The sequence below is a fragment of the Myripristis murdjan genome, chromosome 4, assembly GCF_902150065.1.
Source record: "Myripristis murdjan chromosome 4, fMyrMur1.1, whole genome shotgun sequence".
Taxonomy (NCBI): Eukaryota; Metazoa; Chordata; class Actinopteri; order Holocentriformes; family Holocentridae; genus Myripristis; species Myripristis murdjan.
In genome coordinates, this window is record NC_043983.1 from 29,131,431 (window position 1) to 29,156,123 (window position 24,693).

Here is a 24,693-nt window from a genome sequence, read left to right on the forward strand (position 1 = left end):
CATAGATTTCAGAGCAAAAATACAACACATGGTATTTCCCTTGTGACGTTACTGAAACCTTAAAAGATGCAGAATTTCAGGCGTCTCGCTCCCTACAGTAATCCAGCAACTCCAGCGAGACATGCATGTATCAGCGATAAAATTTACACAATTGGCAGTGCAGCCAATAGCTTACAAATCTAATAAAGTCAGACTCTATGATGTTTTAATTTCAACGTGTATGATAGAAACATAACAGAACAGTTAACATAAAAACCCAGGACAGGGCAAGAGTTACAAATTAACATTAAGGCCACACCTTGCTATATGCAGTGTACACGCCGTCATTCGTGTCATCTAGCGCACGCATCACTGTAATGATTGGAAAAACAAGTCCTCTAACCTGATGAGCACACAGGTCGCTTGTTCCATCCATCTGATACGAGCCACAGGAGCGTCTCTACTACGACCGACAGGCGTGTTTCCTGAACAAACTAAACCACTAGTCAGCCAGCTAGCCACTAAAAATACTTGGGTGAGGAAGGCTCAAGGTGAGGAAAATGTTAGGGAAAAAAAGCGATATCAGCAGCTTTATGTTTAACAAAAACTGACGCTTGTGCAACTACAACTATCGAATATCATCTGGCTAATGGTAGCTACCTAAAAGTAAACACAAACTCAGGTCACCTACGTGGAAATCATGTTGATTTACCGATCTGCCACCCCACCAGCTTCCTCCCACAGGAGTTTTTACCTCACTTGATACGAAACCACCGTGTTGTTCTTGACACGACCACTAGAGGTGACATAATTTTAGAACATAACTACGGCTTGTAATAACCTGCTGTACAAATGAAACTATAGGTAGGTACTTGTGAAATATATTATACAATTCAGATAAGATCTGTTGTTGAAATACATATGTTTTTTGTTATGTCCTAATTTATTTTTTATTTCAGATGTTGCTTGTTCTACTAAACAAAGATTGTTACGTTAAATGGCATTTTGTTACGCACTGATTTCGCACCTATTGTACATTTGACTGGCAGGAACGTACACCAGTTTGGCCAGAGGCAGCTCTAATTAACATATAGTACATGCTCCTGAACCAAAAACAAACTTGAAACTGGGGAAAAAAAATATGTGTGTACTGCGTGCAAGTATATTAATATTAAGGTGCCTTTGATGAAGAGCGCTGGTGAACAGTGTCATGCTGTGGCCCGCTTTGTCCCAGAGGTAATAATTACCCCACCTTCTCATCTAGAGACTATTGATGCAAATTAGCATTCTTGCTAACCCCACCATGTTCACATGTTTTATTTCATACTGATGCACACTGCTCTTTCCTTATTAAATAAAGAAATTTAAAAAAAAATTAAAACAGATAAATAAATATTGTAAATAACAATAATAACAATGAATAAATAAAATAAAATACCATCCGAACAGGGCTTATGTTTGAACTTAAATGTAACGGGTGCAACAGGCTGCAGAACTTCAACCCTAAGAAAATGTTCAGATAATTTTATTGGAGTCTATTTTTGACCTTCAGAAGGCACAAGGTATGCTTCGGTAACCAGGAATTATGTGCTACAATCTGAATCAGAGGCAGAGAACTGTATCCCCGGGGGGCAATTATAAGAGCAGCATGGCAAAAAAAAAAAAAAAATGGCTAGAGCAGCGGGGGAAGAAGAATTGAATGTACAGTGGAGGTCTGTGCACCACTAATGCAAGTAGTAAATGCAAGATAGACACCTTACAGAGGTCTGACACAGAGGCTTCCGCAGTATGCCACTCCATTTCTTTAGGAGAGTTGTTTCTCTCCAGCACAGTCGCCCCCTGTGTAACACCACTGGCTTATTTCTGAAGCTATTCAGAAATCATTCAAGGATTGGTGTTGCTAAAGGATGTTTCCCACTGATCCACGCTGTATTACCATGGCCAGCCTTGGTTTATAGCCTCCAGAATAAATATTTTCCACTGTCAATAAACTACCAGGTGGATGAGGGATGCTGGGAAGATTTAGAGAGCGAGGAGGTACGCGGGGAAGATGGTGGGAAAGCCCTGGTTGTGGAGGGGTACATTCAGCATACATTCCCACCCTGAATGTACATTTGTCTTGTTAGCTGCCCATTAATAACAAACGGGGCACGCAAAGCAGTTTGTCACCTCTATTGCCTGGGTCTTTATTCATATGCCATCATTTCCAACCTTAGCACATGCCCCCCACCCCCACCCCCCTCTGTAACACATAACTCCCAGCTAAATCAACCTCCTGTGGAAGGCACAACAAGGGTGCACGACTCAGAGCCTCACATCAGCAGAGCGTATCCTTTCTATGCAGGGATACACCGTCAACAACCGCCACAAAAATATATTAGTTTTGTGATTTATTAATTTTGAAGCACATATGAGCGCTTGCATACTTACTCACACACACACATGAAAAATTGAAACAGCTATTATGGCTTTTCGGTGTTCTGATGGATAAGCCACAGGCACTGCCAGAATTATTGCTGCGCTGTGTTCATCACTGGAGGGACCTCTAGAAGTAAATTACTAAGTGTACTGTAGAAACCCTTGTTGGGTGCTTATTTAATCAACATGCCTTGTATCTTAATATGCCTCCGTGTTTGCGGGTGTCTTTTTTTATTGCTGCTCATCAACCTTCAGTAGTACTTTCATGTCCTTTGAGGTAAAAACACACTCTTAGTAGCTGCTGGGGTTTCATTAGGCTTCGCATGTTGAGATTAGACCGATGAGCTTTTGACGGCTGATGCCGATATTTTTGGATCAAAGCTCCAAATTGCTTGCCGTGTTCAAGCCAGAAAAGAAAAGAAAACACTTTACTGAAGAATTTTATGTTGTTTATATACATATATTTTAAAAAGATGTCTAAGTGGAAATTTAGACTAAAACTATAGGCTGCAAAGGGTTTAACAGTGACAGCTTACCAGACGTCTGAGTTTTAAGTGCTCTGAGATGACAAAAAGCATAACGCATTACCTTATACACATGTCTCTGATGAGCAAATGCTTGATACTGACAGCTCTTAAGCTCTAATTAAATATGTGAAAATCTGTTCTCTGTTTGGTCTAAAACTGGCCTGCACAAAGAACCTGGGCGACATGAGAGCTGAAGCACAGATGTCTACTGCTCAGTGGGATATCAAGTATTTCCTGCAGAATTATGTTCTTTTCGGGATTGACAAGCTTCTGAAGCAGCACTTAGACACTTAAGGTGCACTAAAACTCTGCGATATGACATGATAATACGATTAAAAATAGCAGAATAAAATTTGATCTATCATACAGAATGTGAATGAAACTCTGCGCCAATGTCAACCTTGTAATAAAACACCAACGTTGGCCTACACATGCGTGTGAATATGTGTATGGTGGCATTATCCATGCTTTAAAATCTCTTATTCAGACTCCTTTCAGCTGCCAGTAGAAAATCCGTTGTTGCTTGGAGGCTAAAGGTTATATACACATACTTACATTTGCTGGGGAAAATAGTAATTTTTCACCCTTTACCCTTTAACAGTGAACGTGTGGGTGCAGATGTATACCATACGCGCATTTTAGCATTTGCATGTGAACGCATGTTAGAGCATGTTTATCTTGTTCTGTCAGCACAAGAGCGACAGTGTCATGCCACTACCATTGCTGCCAGTGTAGCAGCCAGGCACCAGTGGTTCTCATGGAGGTAATCTGTAATGGCAGAGGCTGCCTAGATCATGGATGGGAGAGGGGACTGCGGGCTGGCCACAGGCGTCCCCCCACCCCAAGCTTTGTGTGTAATGCTGGTTCACCTAAGCGCACGGCAACTCTTTGGGGGATGAAAGGATGTGTCTGTCTGTAACTGAGTTCAGGGAGAGGCTGAAACGGATCTGGCTGGAGACGGGATGGGAAAGAGTTGATGAAACATTTAAACATTGCTGCTAGACTTGAATCGAAAGCAGCTGCACAGAGCTGAACCGCTCGCTCCGTAACAGGTGTCCAAAGCAATCATGTAATGTTGAATCGAGACAACAGGCTTGGCGCTACAAACACGAAAACCTCTGTAAAGGTTGACAGCGTGGCGTGCACAACAGCCAAATGGATTACGCAAATCTTGTGCAGTAATTGTGCGCTTTCACATGCGGTGTTTTAGCTCTGGCCTCCTCGTGTTTACAGTGTCTGGTTATATTGCGGCAAAATGTGTGTTTACAATGGGAAATGTTATGAAAAGGTGATGTCTTACACAGAAAAACACAGTTGACCCTCTAATACTGCTGCATTTCATTTCTATTGTCTCTCCTAACACGTTGTTTCACACCTCAATTTCCAGGCTGCCTCTCTTTTTTGAATGATTGTCTGCAGACCTGCATGAGCATGAAATTCTTCAATATTCACTGCGGTCTGTGCATTCTGCATAACATGATTTGAATTTTTATTTCAAATGGGTCTCCGGCTTAAATGAACTGCAGCTCCTTCAGTCACTCTGATTGTAATTCATATAACATAAAGTGTTAGATTTGAAAGTACCACTTACAAACAAATATCTGTGGCACTGTGTGGCGATGCAGTATTTTTCCTGAGGATGTGAATCCAAGAGAGTTATCCTGCTTGTAAAAACAAACAAACAAAAAAAAAAAGGAAATGCAATAAAATGAAACAGGAGGCAGATAAATGCTGCTGAGAGATTTTTTTTTTTAACTTTAGAATTCAAAAGTTTACAAAGTAGTGACTGTAGCAAAATACATGACATTTTGATTGCATTTAATATGAGGAGGAACGACAGAAAGGGGAACACTCTGGGAAGACAAATAAAATGTATTGTTTGTTGGTGGAAAACAATGCAATAAAAAAAGGGGGGAAAAATCCCTACATTGCTCCATCTTCAACAAAATATAACATCATTGAATGTTCAGTAAAGAAGATTATAGTTTCATCAAGTTCTATTTCATGAGGTATTTAATGGAAAACAGTATATCTGGATTTCACACAACCGAGCGCCTGTGCAATACTTGGAGGCTGTGTGTGCCGAGACAAACAAAGGACAAAGTTTGCCGACCTACTGTATCTATTTCTGCAGTTTTATATAGGTCTAGTGTGGAAGATGTCAAACCACTGGAGGATAGTGTGTCAGAGGCGGTATGCATGAGGCGGGATCTTGCCTGTGGGGTGGAAGCGTACAAGGTCAGGAAAAGCATTTGTGTTGGAGCTAAGCATGTGCAAAGTGTGAGTGAAAATGAAACTGACAAGTATATTGCACTAAGAGTGCAGCAATACATCACGTCTTATGATTCTTAGTTAAATCTACTTCTTGTTGCCCGGCAGTAGAAGTCAGCTACATTGATATATGACTGAGTAAGTCCACCAAATGCATGCATACGTTTAGAAATAATTTATGCTTATGTTTTTGTCTTCTGTTTTCTTGGTTATTGATGCCAGTGTGGTTTGTGTTCAGCCGGTTTGTTCTCATGTGGAGAGACTGTGGTGACTGCAGGCAATTTGTTGCACCCAAAAAGCCACACCCAGGTTATCGAATGCCCTGTAGGCCAGGTGCACACGATACGCTATGCTATGGCAGGCGATTCTTGCATCCCAGGCTGTTGCCGAGAAAAAGGAAAGAAAAAACGAAACATCTCTACTCACATAGTTCGAGACGGTAAGCACGTCACACGCTGATCTCCCAGAGCAACCTGGGGCCGTCTGCGACACCTGGATCATTTTCCTAAAATGTTGGAAATTTTTGTTGTTGCGTGTGGGAGGGTACAAAAAAAAAAAAAAAAAAAAAAAATTGTCACATTGGCCAATTAGATTCCAGCCGGATGGAGAAACTTTCACCTTCAACTCGCTTTGTAATTCCAATTTACCTGACCTGACGACCTGCAACGTCGTCATCTTCCTCTTTCCATCTGCATGTACGAATGTCCAAAAAACTGCAGCCACTTGATTCATAATTGTAGTTGTCTTAATTGGTTTATTGGTTTATTGGTTTTATTGTTCTCTAACATGCAAGCTTCTACGCTAAAGACCCATTTGGCTTTCTGTCTTGCGGGATCTAGTCCCATGAGGCCAGACCAGCAAGACCTCAGTGCCACTTCTGTTTGAAGCTGGGCTGTCTCCTTCTGTCGTGTAATGTGCAAACGTCGTTACCTCATCCTGAAATGTGCTCACTGTTTTCCTAAAATGTGCACACTCGGTAGTTTGGCAAATGTGAGATGTCCTGCAACATTTGAAAGTGTTATGCGCTTCAGGCCTTAATCCCTCCAACTCTGCAGCTCCAAAGGTGGGTTAGTCTTGTTCAAAACCCACCATGTATATATAAACATGCATACATAAAACTATATATTATATATTATCTGTGGACCTTTTCATTACAAGTTTGAAGGACATCTGTTAAAAGTTGAAAGTTGAAAGTCTGCCTATCTCATAATTAGATGAATGAATGAATGGAATGAATAAACAAACTGAATTACAAGGGGGAAAAAAATCACGCGCAAGACATCTAGATATTTTCTGTTTTATGTGACGCTACAGCCATCAAACAGTGGCATCTTGGTTTGAACATATCACTCAATACAACATGACCGTGTTGTGGCCTCAATGAAGCAAGCATCAGACGCAGAATATGTAATATCTAACGTTAAAGCTATGTACGTTCATATTAAAGGGCAATTTTGAGTTCAAGGTGTTAAAACCAGAGCTGTTGATAGCTGGCAGATGTCTGATGAAGACATTTTTCTGTTCAAAGGTTGGTGATTAAAGCATGGAGCTGCCTGGAACGCAGTATATTTTTTTCACTTTGCGTCCTTTAGCCAATACTTGCTTATCATTTAGACTCTGTAGTGCCTTTACCACGAAAAAAAAAATGCTAAAATGCTGATGCACAGTCAACAGCAGAAACATGGTATTTAGTTGTTTAGGAATAATAGTCTCAGTTGCTACAAATGCAGATGTTTTCATCTGATGGTCCAATTACAGGTTATGCGTCTCCCGTTGGAACTCTCCTGTCTATTTTCTATTTTTTGACAGAAATGTTGGATTAATTATATCCTGACCTTTGTATATCCTAATTTTGTCAGGTATTGTTTCGTGTATTTTTTTTCCCCTCATGTTGAAAGGGAATGTTTTTGTTTTTTTTATGAAATTCTTTCTCACCACTGACTATCTGCATCTCTAATCCATTTTCTAAACCTAACTTGCGGGAGACATTTGCATCTAAGGGTAATGTCATTACTTTGGAGTGTTTTTTTTTTTTTTTCCTTAAACCATGTGGGAGAGGAGGGAGAAATCTTTGTCACTGAGCTTTTTGGATCCCCTTGATGAAAGAGGGAGGAGGCAGGAGGGGGTGGGGTTGGGGTTGGAAGGGGGGGTGGGAGGGGTGGGAATCCCTCCTTGACATTCGATGAATAATCTAGTCTCCCTGAACAGAGCGTGCTGGCTAGACAACAAAATGCCACGCATATCAAATTGGCGAGGAAATGACTGTCCAGCAGAGCATGACAGGCCAACAGCCAACACCACCACAAGCTTTCTAGCAGCATTCCCATGAAAGATGCCTCCCTGCCTGGCCCCAGCGCTGCATGTCGGCACTCTCCCCCTGCTCTCCGAGAGCTTTCAAAGGCAACAAAAAGAAGGAGACACACACAAAAAAAGAAAACCCTGTGTGTTTCTCGTTGTGATTAGTTTTCAGGAAGCCAGGCTGAAAACCTGTGCATAATGTTCACATCATTTTCACACCACATGTCGAAGCAAATAACAGTTGCCTGGCATGAAGACTGGCACACTGTGCACCACTAGGTCTAACACAAGATGGGTGTGTGTGTGTGTGTGTGTGTGTGTGTGTGTGTGTGTGTGTGAGAGAGAGAGAGAAAGAGAGAGAGAGAGAGTGGTGATTGGGGGATTAACTCTTAGGTGGTTTCATATCTCTCCCTCTCTATCTTGCTCTCTCTCTCTCCCATTGTTTCTCTTAGAGTCCACTCACTCTCACTCTCTTGCTCTCTCTACACACACACACACACACACACACACACACACATATAATTTTCACATCACAGTGCATAGTGTTTTGTTTATTTATACAGTATTTCTTAACAAGAAATCTAGTCTCCTGGAAGCATATATTACCAGCATCTGAGATTGGTAGAAGATTGGGGGCTTGAGCTGAATTCCATCTGCCACTTGCAACTCTATACCAATACCTCACCTTGGTTACATTTATAAGGCCAAAGCAAAATGCCTGCGAGAGAGCGGAAGAGAAGAGACCTTTCCTGTGACAATAAATAGATAGGTTCCTGTTCTTGTCACCTCGGCGTGTGTTGTGCTAAAGTGTCTTTACCATTAGCTTCAACACTGTGCGTCAGAGGAAAGAGCCATCGCGGGAAAGGGGGCTTAATGAGCTCCCCGTCTTACTCTGTTTTCACGCCCAATATCATGCCTTATTTTTCCTCCTCAAAGTTTCTTATTTGTCGCCCGGCAAAGTGGTTGTGAGTATGTCTCGCCTGCTATCTCTGTAAACAATGAAATGGCCAGCGCACAATCCCCTGAAGCAAATTAGCCAGCATGGTAAAGAGTGACACATAAAGACTGAATAGAACTATTTACATATATATAGTTTGTTTTTTTTTTCTGTTATTGTAATAGTTTAGATTTATTTTGTCATCGCTCGATAGCAGTGACAAAGTGGTGAATTAAAAATGGGAGTAAACTATGACCTTCAGTCAGTAATCATCATTAGGAATAAACAAAATCAATTAGCTTTTTTTTTTTTTTTTTTTTTTTTTTTTTTGGAGAAGCATAACATTTTCCTCCCATGAAAGACGCTATCCTTAAATAACTTAGACTGGAGTATAACTTTGCTATATGTCAGAAAGATTTATCTCACCTGAAAAACTCTTTTCCAGCAAATTAAAGCTGCACTGTCACAATGGAGGGTCAGTTGAAGTGAAGACCGTTTAGACTCTACTGACGAAAAAAAAAAACACGGAATAATCACATAGGGCAAGGAGAGCAATGAAAACCATGTAGACTCAACCATCACCTTTCACACTTACTCCATGGACTTTGTCACTTAAATGTAAACAGTCCTCATCATTGCTCCGGCCATGTGGGCAATCATCAAATTCTGTGATTCCTTATGTTTTTTTGAGGTGCCTGTGGCGGCGGCATCAGACACGGAAAAGGGCGTGGCTAAGCTGCGGTGTTTGATGAGCTGGGAATGAAAATGAATTGAATTTTCATATTTGCGTCGACGATCAATGTCCATCAAGAGACTAGGGTTGGAAAAGAGCTTCAGCTCCACATGTGTGCAATGCATTGGACCCTGTTTTTGCAGTTTGGCCCTTACAAATTAACTAATAAACTAAATTAAACATAGCAGTTCCTACCTCCTACCTGGAATGTGGATGACGACTTGGACAAGGTACTGTATCTCAGTTTAAGTTTAAGTGGTTTTAACTTCTATTCACCCTTTACAGTTTTTACATCCTGTCCCTGTGCAGGGAATGTAAATATAGTTTAGGTTACTGCAAACTCTTCACTTTAACTTCCCCACAGAGACACACAAACACACACACACACATGCACGTTGGCGGGTCCAGTCCCCGAGGCTGGAAACCTTTGCCTTAGTACGTGTTAGCGCTGACAACTCTGGAACAGATCCAGAAAAGCGGGAACCTTTACAGCCACAATGCTGCCGCGCTATAACAAACGGTCCTGTAATGGCACTAGTCAGCGCCGTGGCATTCTGCTCTGAAAGCAGTGACATTTCAGAGACCTTCCGGAAACTGAAGCAACAGATTAAACCTGATCCCGAAACACGCTCGCTTCCTCAGCTACCACAGACAACCTTAGATGTGGGCAGGCGTTGTTATGAAAGAGTGCTCAGACAAAATACTGTATCCTGGAGTGACACAGCACAACATCACGACCAGAGAATTTGAAATAATGACAATCAAATCTCTGGCGTAGAGAGGCAAGATTTTGAAGCATATCCCCCCCTGGAATTGACAAGTTTATCTGTGAAATACCATTGCTTCAACTTGCTATTACTTTAAATAAATAGACTTTCTACAGTCGTGTGCTTTGCTCTTAGTCTAATTAATTAAATTGGCTGACAGACAGTGAGTGGGTATTGTGATTGCTAACTATGTTATCGCATTCTTATACTGTATTGCACAGTGTAATATTCTCTTTGTCATGTGGAAGAGATGGACATTTAAATGTCTTCCGGCATTATCCACAGTGTTGGAAAGCTGCAGCTGTGTACACATCAGCCTAGATTGCTAGACTGTAGAGTGTGCCTGCATGTGTGTGTGTGTGTAAGTGCGCGTGTGTGTGTGCGTGCACGAGTGAATGTGTGTCTAATCCACAAGATTTTAGTCAACTGGCTCGCCAGCTAACTTTGCAGTCCGCTCACACACACACAGTCCTCTCCTTTGGACAAACACAGCAGTCTCTTCTCTGATGGATGTGGAGTCTAAGTGCCACCACTGTTTTTAGCCTTCTAAATATTTCGCCTCTCGCACCAAAGCCTCCATGTGCTTGACACTGGCTTCTCTGTTTGGCCTCTGTGTGCAATATTTGCACCTGTTTCAGCCTTCTCTCGGCCCAGCACGTTCCTTTTCTTCTCCGTCGCCACAGCATTTTGTTTCTTCTGTCTGCACCTAGGCGTCTCGGAGAAAATCCACTGGCAACTATTGTAGGAACTATGCAAATTTCTCTCACAATAATGTGTGTGAGGAAAACATATTGGTTGTTATGGAGAAAATATGTGTCTGTGTGTGCGTGTGTGTGTGTGCACATGGCACTGTGTTTATGTGTGCACAGGCGTGTGTGTCTTTGAGTGTGTTTTCTTTTCCCCTCTCTTTGTATGTAAATGTATTCTGCATGCCTCCTGCAAGATCAGCTGAGTTTGGGTTTATTATGGCTCATATGATGCTGTGTTAGAGTAAGCCCACAGTGCCTATGGTACCAGATGTTCAGCTCTCCGCGGCCCATTTGCTGAGATTTGTTAGAATGAAGACTGGGATACACTGCAGAGGGCGAGCTGGCCGTCATGCAGGCAGACGGCAAAGGAGGGAGGGAGATTAAAGGAATATACCAAATTTTGGGGAGGTTGTCAGCTTTCTTGTTAGAGATGAGAATAAAATCATCCATGTGTCCCTGGTAGATCATCACCATGCTAACACTTAAGCGCACTCTATGCTGAGTGATAATAGGCTCCATAATAATACTTTAGCATACACTATGTGCAGGGATAATAATCTCTATGCTAACACTTGAGCATGCATTATATGAAGTGATACTGATGATATGTAGTGATAGTAATCTCTGTGCAGGGACACTTGGGCACACACTTTGCTGAGTAATAATACTCCAAACCAAAACCTGTGTACACTATATGGAGTGATAATAATCTCCACACTGGTATTTTAGCATATATTATGCATAAGTATGTCAGTGATCTCATAGGTAAGAAAATAAGAGATTGTAGAAGCTATAAAAAAATAAAGTTCTATGTAAATGATATGTGACCAACTAAAGGGTATTTTTTATTTATTTATTTATTTAACCAAATTGTTTTTAATCAGAATTTTTTTGCATTGAACCATACCATCCAGAACAACAGATAACAAGAAAGAAAACAAAATGCAATTAATTTTATGCCGGGCTAACTAAACAGCCACCTTTTTTAATCAAATCATCCATAAAAGTGTATGGATAAAAAGAGGAACAAATAAACAAAAAAACAACCAAATAAATAAGAATGAATCCACAATTATAGGTGTATTTTAGCTTTTTCTGTGGCCTTAAAGACATTTTTATATGTTTTTTGTTGTTGTTGTTGTTGTTTTTTGGGAGGTTTTTTTTGGCATCATTAGCTAATCTTGCAGTTTTGTGTGGGAGATAGGAAAAATCTAAACGAGATATAATAAATAACATGAATTAGCCGGGTCAACATGGAAGTGGAAGTGAACCAGGTGAAGAACATGAGAGCCTGAGCTACAAATCACTGCATGGTGGGCAACTACGCGGTCACTCACCTAAAATAGCCTGGCTATATTGAGTGACTGATATTTTATTCATATTCAGGCCATAAAAAAACCACTGGCAACTTTTTAGTACGCAAAAGTCAAACTTCTTACCTCCGATAACACCAGTCACCTGCAATCACTCACCGGTGTGTGTGTGCTAAAGTGTAAGCACCGAGCACCAGGGTGAAAACATGGACGATTATTGTGCAATATGTTATCGCGTTTCACTCCTTATGGCGCCGACCGAACGAGCTCCCCCAAAAACTCGGCGTATTCCTTTAAGAGAGACCTAATTCGAAACAGAAGCTCGGAGAGTCAGCTTTAGACTGCAGCAGCCACAAACCGAGCATGAAGGGAAGACATCAGTGCTGAGCTGTTTCTCTGCCTCTTTAGGGAGGAGAGAGTAATGCCGGGAGACAGGCTGAGAGTCAGAGATGCACTGAAGGGTGTCAATATAGTACGAAATTGAATTAAAGTGTAATTAGGGAAATCATTACCTGACACTTCTGCAGGAGGGGATTTGGTTAATTTACTGAACAATCCTTCTGCGAACGGACTGTGTCTTAGAAGATTTCTATGTCAAGGGTGCCTGAGTGCCTACGAGTTGTAGAGGATGAATTCATAATGCACTGCTTAATAATAGAACATGGATTCAATCAAATCTGCTTTAGAAGTGTTTATGCAGTGTATAAGATGGCAAAGTCGGTGCTGACAGAGGCATAACTTATCCTTGAGAATGTAAGCGATAACTGTGAGGGGTAATGACCGGCCCTCCTCGAGAAAAGTAGCCTAATCCATCCCGTAGACACTCGAGATCTCCTCACATCTTGATGCTACGCTGTATTATTTTCACATTAAAACCGTTTGCACTGTATTTTTTATTATTTCTTTTTTTTTTAAGGAAGTTGTCACCTTCAGTGGATATTTTTCTGAGAGTACAACGTTGCGCGCCACATACTGTTAATTTTCTGGGTAAACCGCGCAGCTACACACAAGTTGCATGACCGCAATTAGCTAGGTCCCTCTGGGAGAGAGATTTATGAGCTTCCCGGTGCATGTTTTGGTGTTTATATTTGTATGTATGTGTGTTTGATCTTGAAAGTGTTGCATCGGGGCAAAGTAGTGCGGTGTGATGCCATTATTTTCGCAGAGGAGCTTCATTTGTTGCTCCCTCTCAAGTAATTAATTTATGCATGCCAGTTAAAAATAAAACCAGGAGAGGGCCCTTGTGAGAATATTAAAGCAGAGGAAGATGCTGAAAGGTGTCAAAACATCTGCTGGTCATACTGCATAATTGCATCCACTAAATGTGTTTGCATCCAAAAAAAAAAAAAGAAGAAGAAATCCAAACACAGAAACTTGTTACTGTATTGTTTATTAGTGGAGGTGTTACATTTTCAACTGTTTTACATTGTGTTGTTTTATCCTGCAGCACTGTTTCCTAAACAGTTTTCCTCCTTGGGGATCACAAAGGAAAGTTTGAATCCTGAATATTGATGCTTGCCTGCATTGCTTTTCTGGATCTGTTTTGTGGTTGCACCAAACATGCACCACCAGGATTTTCAAACAGGTCTTTCTTTTTCTTTTTTCTTTTTTTCTCCACATTTCTATGACAGCCAGACCTTTAAAGCAGCATAACCCGTGAAACCTTTTGTGCTGAAAGAAAGATTTTGCCTTTTTTTTTCTAATCTTCAGGAATGTCACTTACTTATCACCTGTTTCTCACTCTGCTCATACCAGGCTTTGCAGGATTGGAGGTCTTTATTACAAAAAAAAACTTGGTATGTTCATTGAAAGTTCATTGAAAGGTGTGGTCATTTATGACACTTTTAATCATCCAGTGTAAGAATGTGGCCGGTGTAAAAGGAGCGAGGGGAGGCTGTGACCTTCAATTGAGGATAATCATTAGGCAAACAAACACTAATACCAACAAAAATCTATTTTAACTCCAAAAAGCATGCATTTATTATTTTTTTTCCCCTTGAACGACTCTCTTCACATAAAATTTGCATAAATTTGATACCACTTCCCATGATGTCTGCTACGCAATAGAGGGTAAATACTAATGGGAGTAAATTCAATTTCACAGGTCTGGGTGATATCAGCATATCAATATTGTGAGACCATATATCATCTGGGATATTTGGATACTGTAAAATCATAACGTGGCATTCATGTTGTCTTTTCCTTGTTTTTAAAGGCTGCATTACAGTAAAGGGGGTGCAATTTTTCTCATTAGACTGCTGTAACTGATCTATTTTTTGCCTCATATCCACATAGCTAATGTCCATCTTTGTAACAAGTCTTCTGTATGTACAAATGTATTTATTTATTTATTTACTTACTTATTTATCCATTTATCCATTCATTTATTACCTCTGTTTGGCCTCACTTGCAACAGATGAAGTCCCTGGTCTGCATACGCCAGTCATTTTGCAGCTACACCCTCATATCACATCATTCCATTTATTCGGTAAGTGTTTGTGATCACATATAATTTGCTTTTCTTTCCACTGTCCCAGTGTTGATGGCAGCTGATGAGGTCTTAGGGAGCCAAGCCTTTTATTCTCCTGAGAGCATGTCCCAAAACAGCATCTGGCCCCGCATCACAGCCAAACTCACACACATACACGTAAGGCACACACACACACGCTCTCACAGAAACACTATATTTAACCAGTTCAGCTTGTCTCACTGCTGCTGCATTAGCTCTAACAATTTGTCCATCTGCAGTCATTCCATTACGTCTCAGTACAGTCTGTCGTCTCCGGTTCAGGATCTCACTCTTGTAATTTCAATATTTCAGGAGCATATGGTCTCTGCACATAACATGAGCACAGCAGAATATACACATCTTATACGGGCGTAATGAACAGAGCACAAGACATGAGCTAAAGCAATGCACAAGAGATTAAAATAATGCTGCTGCAATATTCACAGATTGTAGACAATACCATTAGAATAAACTCCAATCCTCACTTATATTTTCACTGTTACATTTTCAACCATGACCATCCTATTATCTCAAACATAGCCTACAGCAGATAAATGAGCTATATCCACAGTTATGTAAAGGTAATAGTCCCAGGAATTTGATTTTTTTTTTTTTTTTTTTTTTTTTTTTTCATTTAAATGGGACAACTACAGTATGTCAGCCAGGTTTGGACAAACAGATGAGGACAGAGGAAAATGTTGGAGGAAATACTCACTTTCAGGCCATTAAGGAGAGATGATGGACAAAATGAGAGTGAAGAAACTCTTACATGTGCTGCAGATTGCCAAGAAAGTCAAAACACACTGATTCCTCTAAGCGCTTTGGGCCATTTGCGTAGTCTGATGACAGTTACAATAGCCATGGGTGAGCTACAGCAATCCAATCAGGCTTCTATACAATATGTGTGCCACATGGAGAGGATTGGAGCAGTGCTCTCGGGGTATTTGAGCTGGACACTGCACAAGGCTTGAGGCTGTTGGCTAAGGTCATTTATCAGCAGCCAGCCTCCACAGGCAGAAGCTGGGCAGCTTCTACATCTGACCTATGTGCTCTATAAAGCCCAACAATGTCCTACTAACTCTGCATTTTACTCTGGAAAAAAGCCTCTCTATCACTGGTGAATTGTTTGCTTTTTATTCCCTGTGGAAATGTATTGTCCTTGGCCCCTGCAAATGTAGACCAGCATGGAGGAGAATAACTCTGAAGAGTTAAAACAGAAGAAGGGAAAACATAACACTAACAAGGTTTATACAACAGGGAGTTCCAGCCAAGCAATCTGCTTGGTCAGATAAGCATTCCTACCGTGCTTTATGAGACACTTAAACCACATTCAGCCATGCTGGACAAAAATGAAAGTGGCTGCTAAGCTAAAAAGAGGTTACAATGGAGCTAAATAACCACCTTTATCTGTCTTTTTTAATCTTTTTAATTGCACGTCAGTACTTTGATAGAAAAACTCTTAGAGAGTAGACATACATGATTGGTAAAAATTGTATGCCAAAAGTAATTATAGTCTGAGTCACAGAAAAGATGAGGATGATGTCACACCAAATTAAACTGACTCATTTTTACATGTTGCATTTAAACTTGACTTATTTGCATTACAGGGGGAAAAAAAAAAAAAACATGATTGCCCATAAGATTTTCTTTGTCCAATATGAAATAGACTCTTGTTCCCTGTGCAGGAGCTAATGATGTGTCATTGATATTGAGTCATGTTAGCTAGCTAGTTAGCACAGAGCGATAGCAACTGTACGTGCAACTTGATGTTTAAACATTATTTTCACAAACATTTACCACATTGGTGTTTTATTAGATTTAAAGTCATATGATTCTTAATATTGAACCTACATTTATTTGTAGGTTTAGAAACACATCAAGAGAGGTGCTGTGTAGCTTCAGCATCATGTGGATTTGAAGACTACATGTTTGTGTGTGTGTGTGTGTGTGTGTGTGTGTGAGTGAGTGTCAGTAGCACCAACTGGACATGTCATCACCTGTTCATTTGAAAAGGTTAGCTAATCATATGGTCTGAGTGATTAAAATAAAAACACTTAAGGTTACTGGTGGTTAAGATTAACACTGGGTGACTCAACTTTTTGGTTGAGGTTAGGGAAATGTTTTGCCATTTTAGTATCACACGACTATCTGTCTCTGGTCATCTCTTCTGTGAACGCAGTCCTTTTGTAGTGGAAAAATGAATTTCTTGCACTTTTCATGCAAAGAGCACATGTTTACATTATAAGGGAATACTTCATCACAAAATAATGCACTTGCATCATTTAATTACATTACAAAGCTGTCTGACAAAAAAAAAAAAAAAAAAAAAAAAACCTAACGTTAGTTACTTTGGGTGAAGTTATGGCCAACCCAGTCTCATTGATCTGCATACAAATAACACGACTTCACACTTTCATGCAGAATAGTGAATCCTTCCATTAACTTCTGTGAAGAGCAGATATGGGCAAATACCACACATCGCTTGACCGGTCATGGATGTCACCAGCAAGGCTTTGGGACGCTCATGCATGCACAAACGTCACCTCTTTGGTAATCGCTGGCTTATTAGTTAACGCTAGCTGCCAACAGTACTTGGTTACGGTTAGGAAAAGGTCATAATTAGGGTTGGAGAAAGGTTATGGCTAGGAAAAGGTTATTATTAGAGTTAGGGAAAGGTTATGGTTAGGAAAAAGTTATGATTTGGATTGGGGAAAGGTTATGGTTTGGAAAAGGTTATGGTTAAGAGGACACAAACTCAGGTCTCCTATGGGAAAGTCTGTGTGTTTGACCCACCCACCATCCTACCTGCCTTTTTACACTGGGTTCAGACCAGTTACCTCTACTTGTGTGTGACGGCTGCCTCGCTGAACTGCTGTGGCACTGCTACTGATGGCTATATCTTTCTACAATGACTTTGTCTGGTCAGGTAACTTATTAACATAATGCTATTATTGGCTATGTGGAGTTCTACTATGACTTTATAGTACTATGTAGTACACGTAGCCTTCTCTTTCTCCATGCAATTGCTAGAATAGTTAAGAAAGATATATACATACACATGGATATATTTAGATAGATAGATACATACATACACAGATTTAGACATTGAAACTATACTGAACGGTGTCCGTTATGTAATGTTGCTGGTTTGCTGTCAACATGACTATCAGCAGTCATTTTTCCTGTCTATTTTTGCTGACCATGCCTCACGCAGAGAAAATAGGCTCCATGCCGAAACCCTAGATGACACGCCGCTGCAGCGAGGCTCGAGCCGCGCGCAAGCCACAAAGCTCACGCAGGCAGTGTGGCCGCTCCAATCTGTTTGCATGGATGCCAAAATGAAAAGCAAAAGGTTCTGCTGCACACACACACACACACACACACACACACACACACACACACACACACACACACAGCTCAGGTAGGCAGTGTGTCCTGGGCCTTATACAGAGTTTGTCGCTCCTGTTATGTTACATCACCTTGCCGGCATCTCTACATTCTACATGCTACTGGATTGTTGTATCGACTGCATGCAAAATTGGACTTTGGCATATACACTGCACACAGTTTTAAAGTGTAAAGTCGTGTTATTGGTACACAGATTGAGGAGATCAGGCTGTTATGCCAGAATATCATTTCAGCTACTTGCATGATGCTGTCAATAACTACAGTAGTGGTTCCCAGAATCACCAATGAAAAAGCCGGAGGCTAGTATTATTGCTATAAGCACAATATGTAGATGACATCATGAAGGCTCAGCAAGCTGCTGTTTGCCATCTGCTTGTTAGCTCAGTGTTTTCCCACTCAATAAAAATGCAATAATGCTCACTCTTTACTATGCAACTTGCTATATATTTCAATCTCTGCAGTTAATTGTTTTTCAACTGGAGTGGCCACATTTGATAATAACAATTTTGCAACTGCAAATGAACTCAACTCCCCGGTGAGGTGAAATGTCTAGTAGTTTACCTCATTTAACTGCAGTGATTTTTTTTTTTTAACACTAGTTCATATTACATGCACATGCAAGCATGCATCAACACACACATGCATACACACACACACGCACACACACATACACATGAGTATAGCTGCATTCTTAGTCGAATATGTGAATGTCAGAATCATTCAGTATGAGAGGCCACAATAGGGAAAGGCTTAGCATCCAGGGAGAGCATAAGGAGAGCATGAACTTTTCCCTCTGTGGCTAGACTGACACATTTCATTTTCTCATTTTCTAACTCTGCCTTCTCTATCTGTCTATGTCTCCCTCCCTCCCACTCTCTCTCTCTTGCTTTCTCTCCCTCTCTCTCTCTCTCTCCCTCTCTCCCTCTGGAGCTAATGTTCGATTTCAGATTTTATGTTATTGATTTTCTCTGCAGAACACAACTTTCAGAGCTGTGAAATATAAAAACATTCAGCTATAAATGCTATAAAAATAACCATAGAATTAGGTATGAATGCGATGGCTCTTTCACTCTTAAAAAACAAAACAAACACAAAACATGGCCAAGAAAAAAGAACATGAATGGCTTACAACTACATGAAGGGAAAAAAGCATCAACTGAGGTCAACATCCGCATGTGCAGCCTATGCCAGAAAAACAGTCGTGCAGCAGTGAATGATCTCCCATTGACAATTTTCTTCATGTGCATAATACAATGATTTTCCTCAAACAGAGAGCACAACAGAAGACCTCACAATGAACCAGCCAGTTAATTAGAAACAAGGTTTTTTTATTGCAGTCGAACAAAAACTTTCAAATTCTCATGGTGTGCTGCTTTTACAGCGGAAGAGGGGAAAAAGCATGGCGATGATACAGCCAGAGGACTGCAGAGAGGCTAAGCATTTTCTCAAGTTGATTAATGGCCAGCTTGGTGACCCAAATGTGCAATAAGTAATGCAAATTCTGATTAAAGCTTTGTCAGACTATTGGCTCTGGTAATCACCATATTTCGTATGCCCCTGACCCCACTGAGATATGTACTGTAGACAACATTTCATAAATGGCTGGTAACAATTTATAATTCAGAGACTTAGACGTTTAAATGGCATTCTGTGCCACTTTGCTAATTATCCAAACAAAACAGATGCAATAGCTTATCCATCACAGCTCGTGGTTTGCGTGCAGAGATAACTTTGAAGATTTATTTTCAGGATAAACGCATCTGTACGTGGAAGGCGAGATGTGCATTTCATCTAGCATCTGGAAGTGTCAAGCAAACATGCGATTTTCCTGTCCCGTAGCTCATGAGGAAAAACAAGTAAAGCCAACGCATGGCACCGCTCTGACAAAGCACTGACAAAGGCTGTCAGGTTTTCAGGCTAATTAAAACCTCAGCTTCACTCCGTTCCCTGATCACTCCTCACAAAGACCCTTGAGTGGCATCAATGAGCACGCTCAGGCTTAAGTGAATGTTTACCTCCCCTAATGACTATCTGTCTCACTGCTGAGTAAATGTGGCTGCCTCGGTCCTCTCCACCACTCGTTTGGCTTGCACACTCTCACACACAGACAAGACCTCAGCCTGAGGTCTGTGTACCAGCTGTTTGCCAACAAAGGACCATTTGCAGAGATGCTATTATTTTGGTGTGTGTAATGATTTCTGGGCAGCTTGGTGGCTCACTGTGGCATCACAGTGAAAAAGGACAACATATCTGACTGCATGGGGTTTGAGTGTTCATCCCATGTTCATGTAGATTTCCCACACTACAAAAATATCCATGTTAACATGAAATCCAGTCTCATATTCACTGTTATAATCTTGTTTTTTTTTCTACAAACAAGGAAAACTCTGCCAGTGGGATGAGATAATCCAACTTGGTTCCATTAGAATAAAGTAAATGAGGCCACTAGCAACAGGAATGTCACAATAGATTCAGAAAACTCGTAGCACTGGAAACAAGTGGGATTATCTCATCCCACAGGCAGGTTTTTTCACTTGTTTGAAGACAAAAAAAAAGACGCTGAACATGAGATGAAATGGCTTGGTAAAATTGAGCCGTGTACTTGACTAAAGACATAAGTCAGGTGGACTGGGGACTGGATTGGAGTGTGTTTATCTGGGACTAGCAGCCTGTCAAAGGTGTTTCCCTACTTTCTACCCAATGCATGTTTGGATAAACCCCAGCCTGAAATGACCCAGAACAGGAATAAGGAGGACAAGACAAAGAATGAGGAGCAATTTCTTTTTTTATAATGATAGATAACTATTTCTAATACATAATTTAAATCACATTGTCAGCATCACTACATTTATTTACTGCGCTGCAAAACATTTCCACCTTCTGCCTCTCTTATGAAAACTTTTTATTCTTGTTTTCTCAAACGTATTTTGAGCTTTTCTGCAATCTGTTGGTACGAGCACCTTAACTTAAAAATAAAAACAAGTTGGCGAGTATTGCAGCAAGATTGACGGCACAAATCTAATCAGTCCCTCCAGCCTGTATGTGGTCAGGGCTACTCAGACAGCCCAGTCAGTCCTCTCTGATGCTAGCCTTCCTCTGTTTGGTGAATTTCGATTGCTCTCATCTGGTCGCAGATATGAACTTCCTAGGTGCCGGACTAAGGCATCAAGAAATTCTTTTGTATCTGTAGTCGCTGGTTTTATGAACATGTCTATGTGGTTTTTATCATCATTGTTGACTTTTTCATTGTTGCTGATTTTTGTTTGTTGGTTGCTGTCTGCAAAACAAATTGCCCCTCAGAGATAGGCAAATACACTGTGTCCACAAAGTCTCTTTACAATTTAAAAAATCTATCACAAAAGCAGTTGATGAGATATGTTAATCAGATTTGTTCTGTGTACTCAGTGGTTATCAAAGTTTTGAATCACATTGGACATCAACGACCTGAAGCAAAAGATCACTGATGCCATTGCCACCATTGATGAGGCATTGATGTGCTTCGTGCAACTAATGGTGCCCATATAGAGGTGTATTAAATGAGGCAAGAAAAAAAAAATCAATATCTACTCCTCATTTTGTAATAATTTCCACAGATTTGTCTATTCATTTGCTTTTGTAATACATTTGTTAAATTGTAAAGAGACTTTACGGACACCCTGTATTCACTTGACCTTGAACTTGAAATCATTTAGTCTCAGATTCAGTGTTAACATATTGTTGGGTTGGATTTTTGAATAAACAGTATTTTTTCAATATAAGGTTTTTTTCACTAGCTAAAAAAAAGCAGGATTTGAACAGAGACTAAATGACTTGTTAGAGGGAGGATTTTGTGTCTGTGTGTGTGTGTGGCCAAAGAAGCGTTTTATCATACATATCTTCACATGGAAATCTGACTGAAATGCAGTTGCCAAGGTACTGTTCCTGCAATCTTTGATTTCTGAGGCCCCAAAGGACGTTGGAGACAACTCCTTGTTATAGGTCACTGCTCAGCCACAGTGACCTACACACTGCCTGCGCCTTTCTACCACTATAATGAGCCCTTTGCTGTGACATTCCCTTTGATTTCGCAGGGAGTGTGTGTGGTTTACATCTAGTCTTTTTTGACATCCTGCATGCAATCAATTGGCAATCAATTCTGAACCATTTTCTTGCTCTCCTCAAAACAAATAAACAACCACAAGCACGCTGGCTCGCGCACACACACCACTGTGCACGTACATAAACTTCTCTAACCCTGCACGTACAAACACACACAAATGCAGTGATGAATGATTTATTTGAAAGTGTGAATATGAGCTGTGGGGACTCTCTACCACTCTGCTCATATGAGTGTGAGGGCTGGGTCTCTGGAACCTGAAAACACTACTCTAAAAACTGCCTTAAATGCAAAGTGAATCCATGGAAGTAATGAGCCGTGGCAATCTCTCCACAAAAAAAAATCATCTTTTATTCAAAACTTTAAAAAGTTTAACCTGTGCTTGCAGACAAAAAAGTAAAGGGTCAGCTATAATGCAGTATAAAAACAGGCAAACAAAAGAAAGGAAAAAATATTCCCCTTGTCCAAGCCACCTCACCAAATGTAGAGACCAAAGAATGTCTCTTCATATTAGGTAGTTGTCCTTCACAAGTCATCATGGCCGCAAGGCAGGGTTGGATGAAAAGGCACCCAATCCTAAGACATGATGATGAAACTGTGACAAATCGACTCATTCTTTCACTCCAGATTCTGCGAGTCGCTGTGCCACAGGATTTCGGCTCCTCTTTGAGTTTGAGAGCCAGTGAATCTAGCGACTCAATGGTGTTCATTTCTCTAATCCAATCCCTGTATAAAACCTCCCTTTGAACGTCTACAGAAAAGCTGAAAGGCAGCACATCCTTCCCTCCGTTCGTCTGCTCTCTGCCTCTCTGATCCATGCTCAGTGTCCAACGCACCAGCGTTGGGATAGAGCAGGGATAGAGCAGATCTAATTAAGTTTGCTGATGCTGAGAGTGATGATTATTCTGCGGGAATAAAAAGGAGAAGGAGGGAGAGGGCAGAGGAGATAACGAGAGTAACTGCAGGGGGGGTGGAATAAACCCCTTCCCGATCATCATCATCGCCATCATCATCATCATGACAGCCGTGATTGTAGTAATAATGACTGAAATATTCCAAGTTCTGAGTAAAATTCATTTATCTTATACACATGTGCACTGCAAAAAATATCAGTCCAACAATCTACTTCAAGTCCAGTCTCTAAAACATCTTTCTCCTTACAACAAGAGATGACAGCCTGTCAGTGAGGAGGATCATTTCTCATGTTTTCAGCACAAATCAGCTTTTTCAGATCATTATCTGGACTCAGGTGTCATTTTATTGAAACTAGAGGAGTGTTTTGCTTTATTCTAACTTGTTTGTTGTCTTTTTTTACATTTATGAAATAAGTGAAAAGGGGCTGTAATAATCTAGTAATACAGTTGCTCACTTGTTTTAAGAAAAAAAAAAAAAAGAAAAAAAAAAAGAATAATCCCAGTGCACCTGAGAATAACAGACATGTTAAGAGGAGCATTTCTTGGGTATATATGGTGATTTTGTCCCGTTCCAGCCATGCAGCCATTAATCTGAATTGCGGTCGACTTCTGACGGGTTTCTAAAATGAGCTGCAAATGAGTCAAGCACATCCCCATCCTTTGACCATCGCCTCATCCAGCCTGCCCCCTGAACACCTCCTACTCCCACTTCCTCGCTTTACGTCCCAGCCAATCGGGAGTGGGCTCGCTGCTGGAATAAATTAAATCGCGGCGGTTCGGTAAGGCAGGGAGGGAGGGATCGCTGCTAGTGCCATTCACACATGCCGTGCGCCGGGAAGCCAGTCACCATCTCCACCGCCGCTCTCCGTGCGCCCCGCGCCCCGAGCGCGTCTCTCCAATCAAGAGCAGAAGTGAGTTAGAGGACAGCCGCTCATGCTGCTTCGTACTTACGGCTGGTGATTTTCGTCCTTGCAGATTCACCCAGTCACAAACCTTTAGGTAAAATAAGATAATTACCTTGGAAGATTTGCTGCTCGCAGGTGACCTACGCGCTCTTGAATCTTTGTGTCCGCTGCCTTTCATTCCGCTGGACTGGACCTACCTACTGCACCTCAGTGGAGACTCTCCTCTGGAACTATGCGGCGGTGAAACACACACACACACAGAGAGAGAGAAAGGAGCGCTATCAGGGGGGTTGGATGTCAGCTTCCGTTTCGCTCGAGTTGCGCTGCGCGTAATTGTGCGTCTGTTTGCATTTGTGGCGATACCCACCGAAAAAAGAACTTTTCTCATGCCGCCCCTTCTATCCGCCGAGCCGATCGCAACTTCACGGTCCGATCAGGGGATTTTGCGGAGAGTAATTCCGACCGGTAAAGGGCCACGCAACTTGCACAATCAGGTAAAACGCCAAACGTTAGAAAAAAGAAGAAAAAAATTAAATGTATTTTAATGTTAAAAAGGTAACATTCCAATTAAAGCAATTAGACATCATCCCTAATGAGTATTTGCTTAATTAAAGACAGCCCGTTATAGATAATTCTCTAGGCTGCTTTTATTAATTTGGAATTAATAATAATGACCATGTGGCATTATTAATTTTTTGGCCCAAAAACAATAGAATAATTTAGCTATCTGAGTTCATCTCTCTTTTTCACATCCACACCCATAGTGCCACCTTGTCCTCTCTGGCCACCCTGCCTTGATTCCTCTCCTTCCTCCTCTTCTTCCTCCTTTCAGGACTCGTCCAGAGGGCAGGGAGAATGAGGAGTCACCG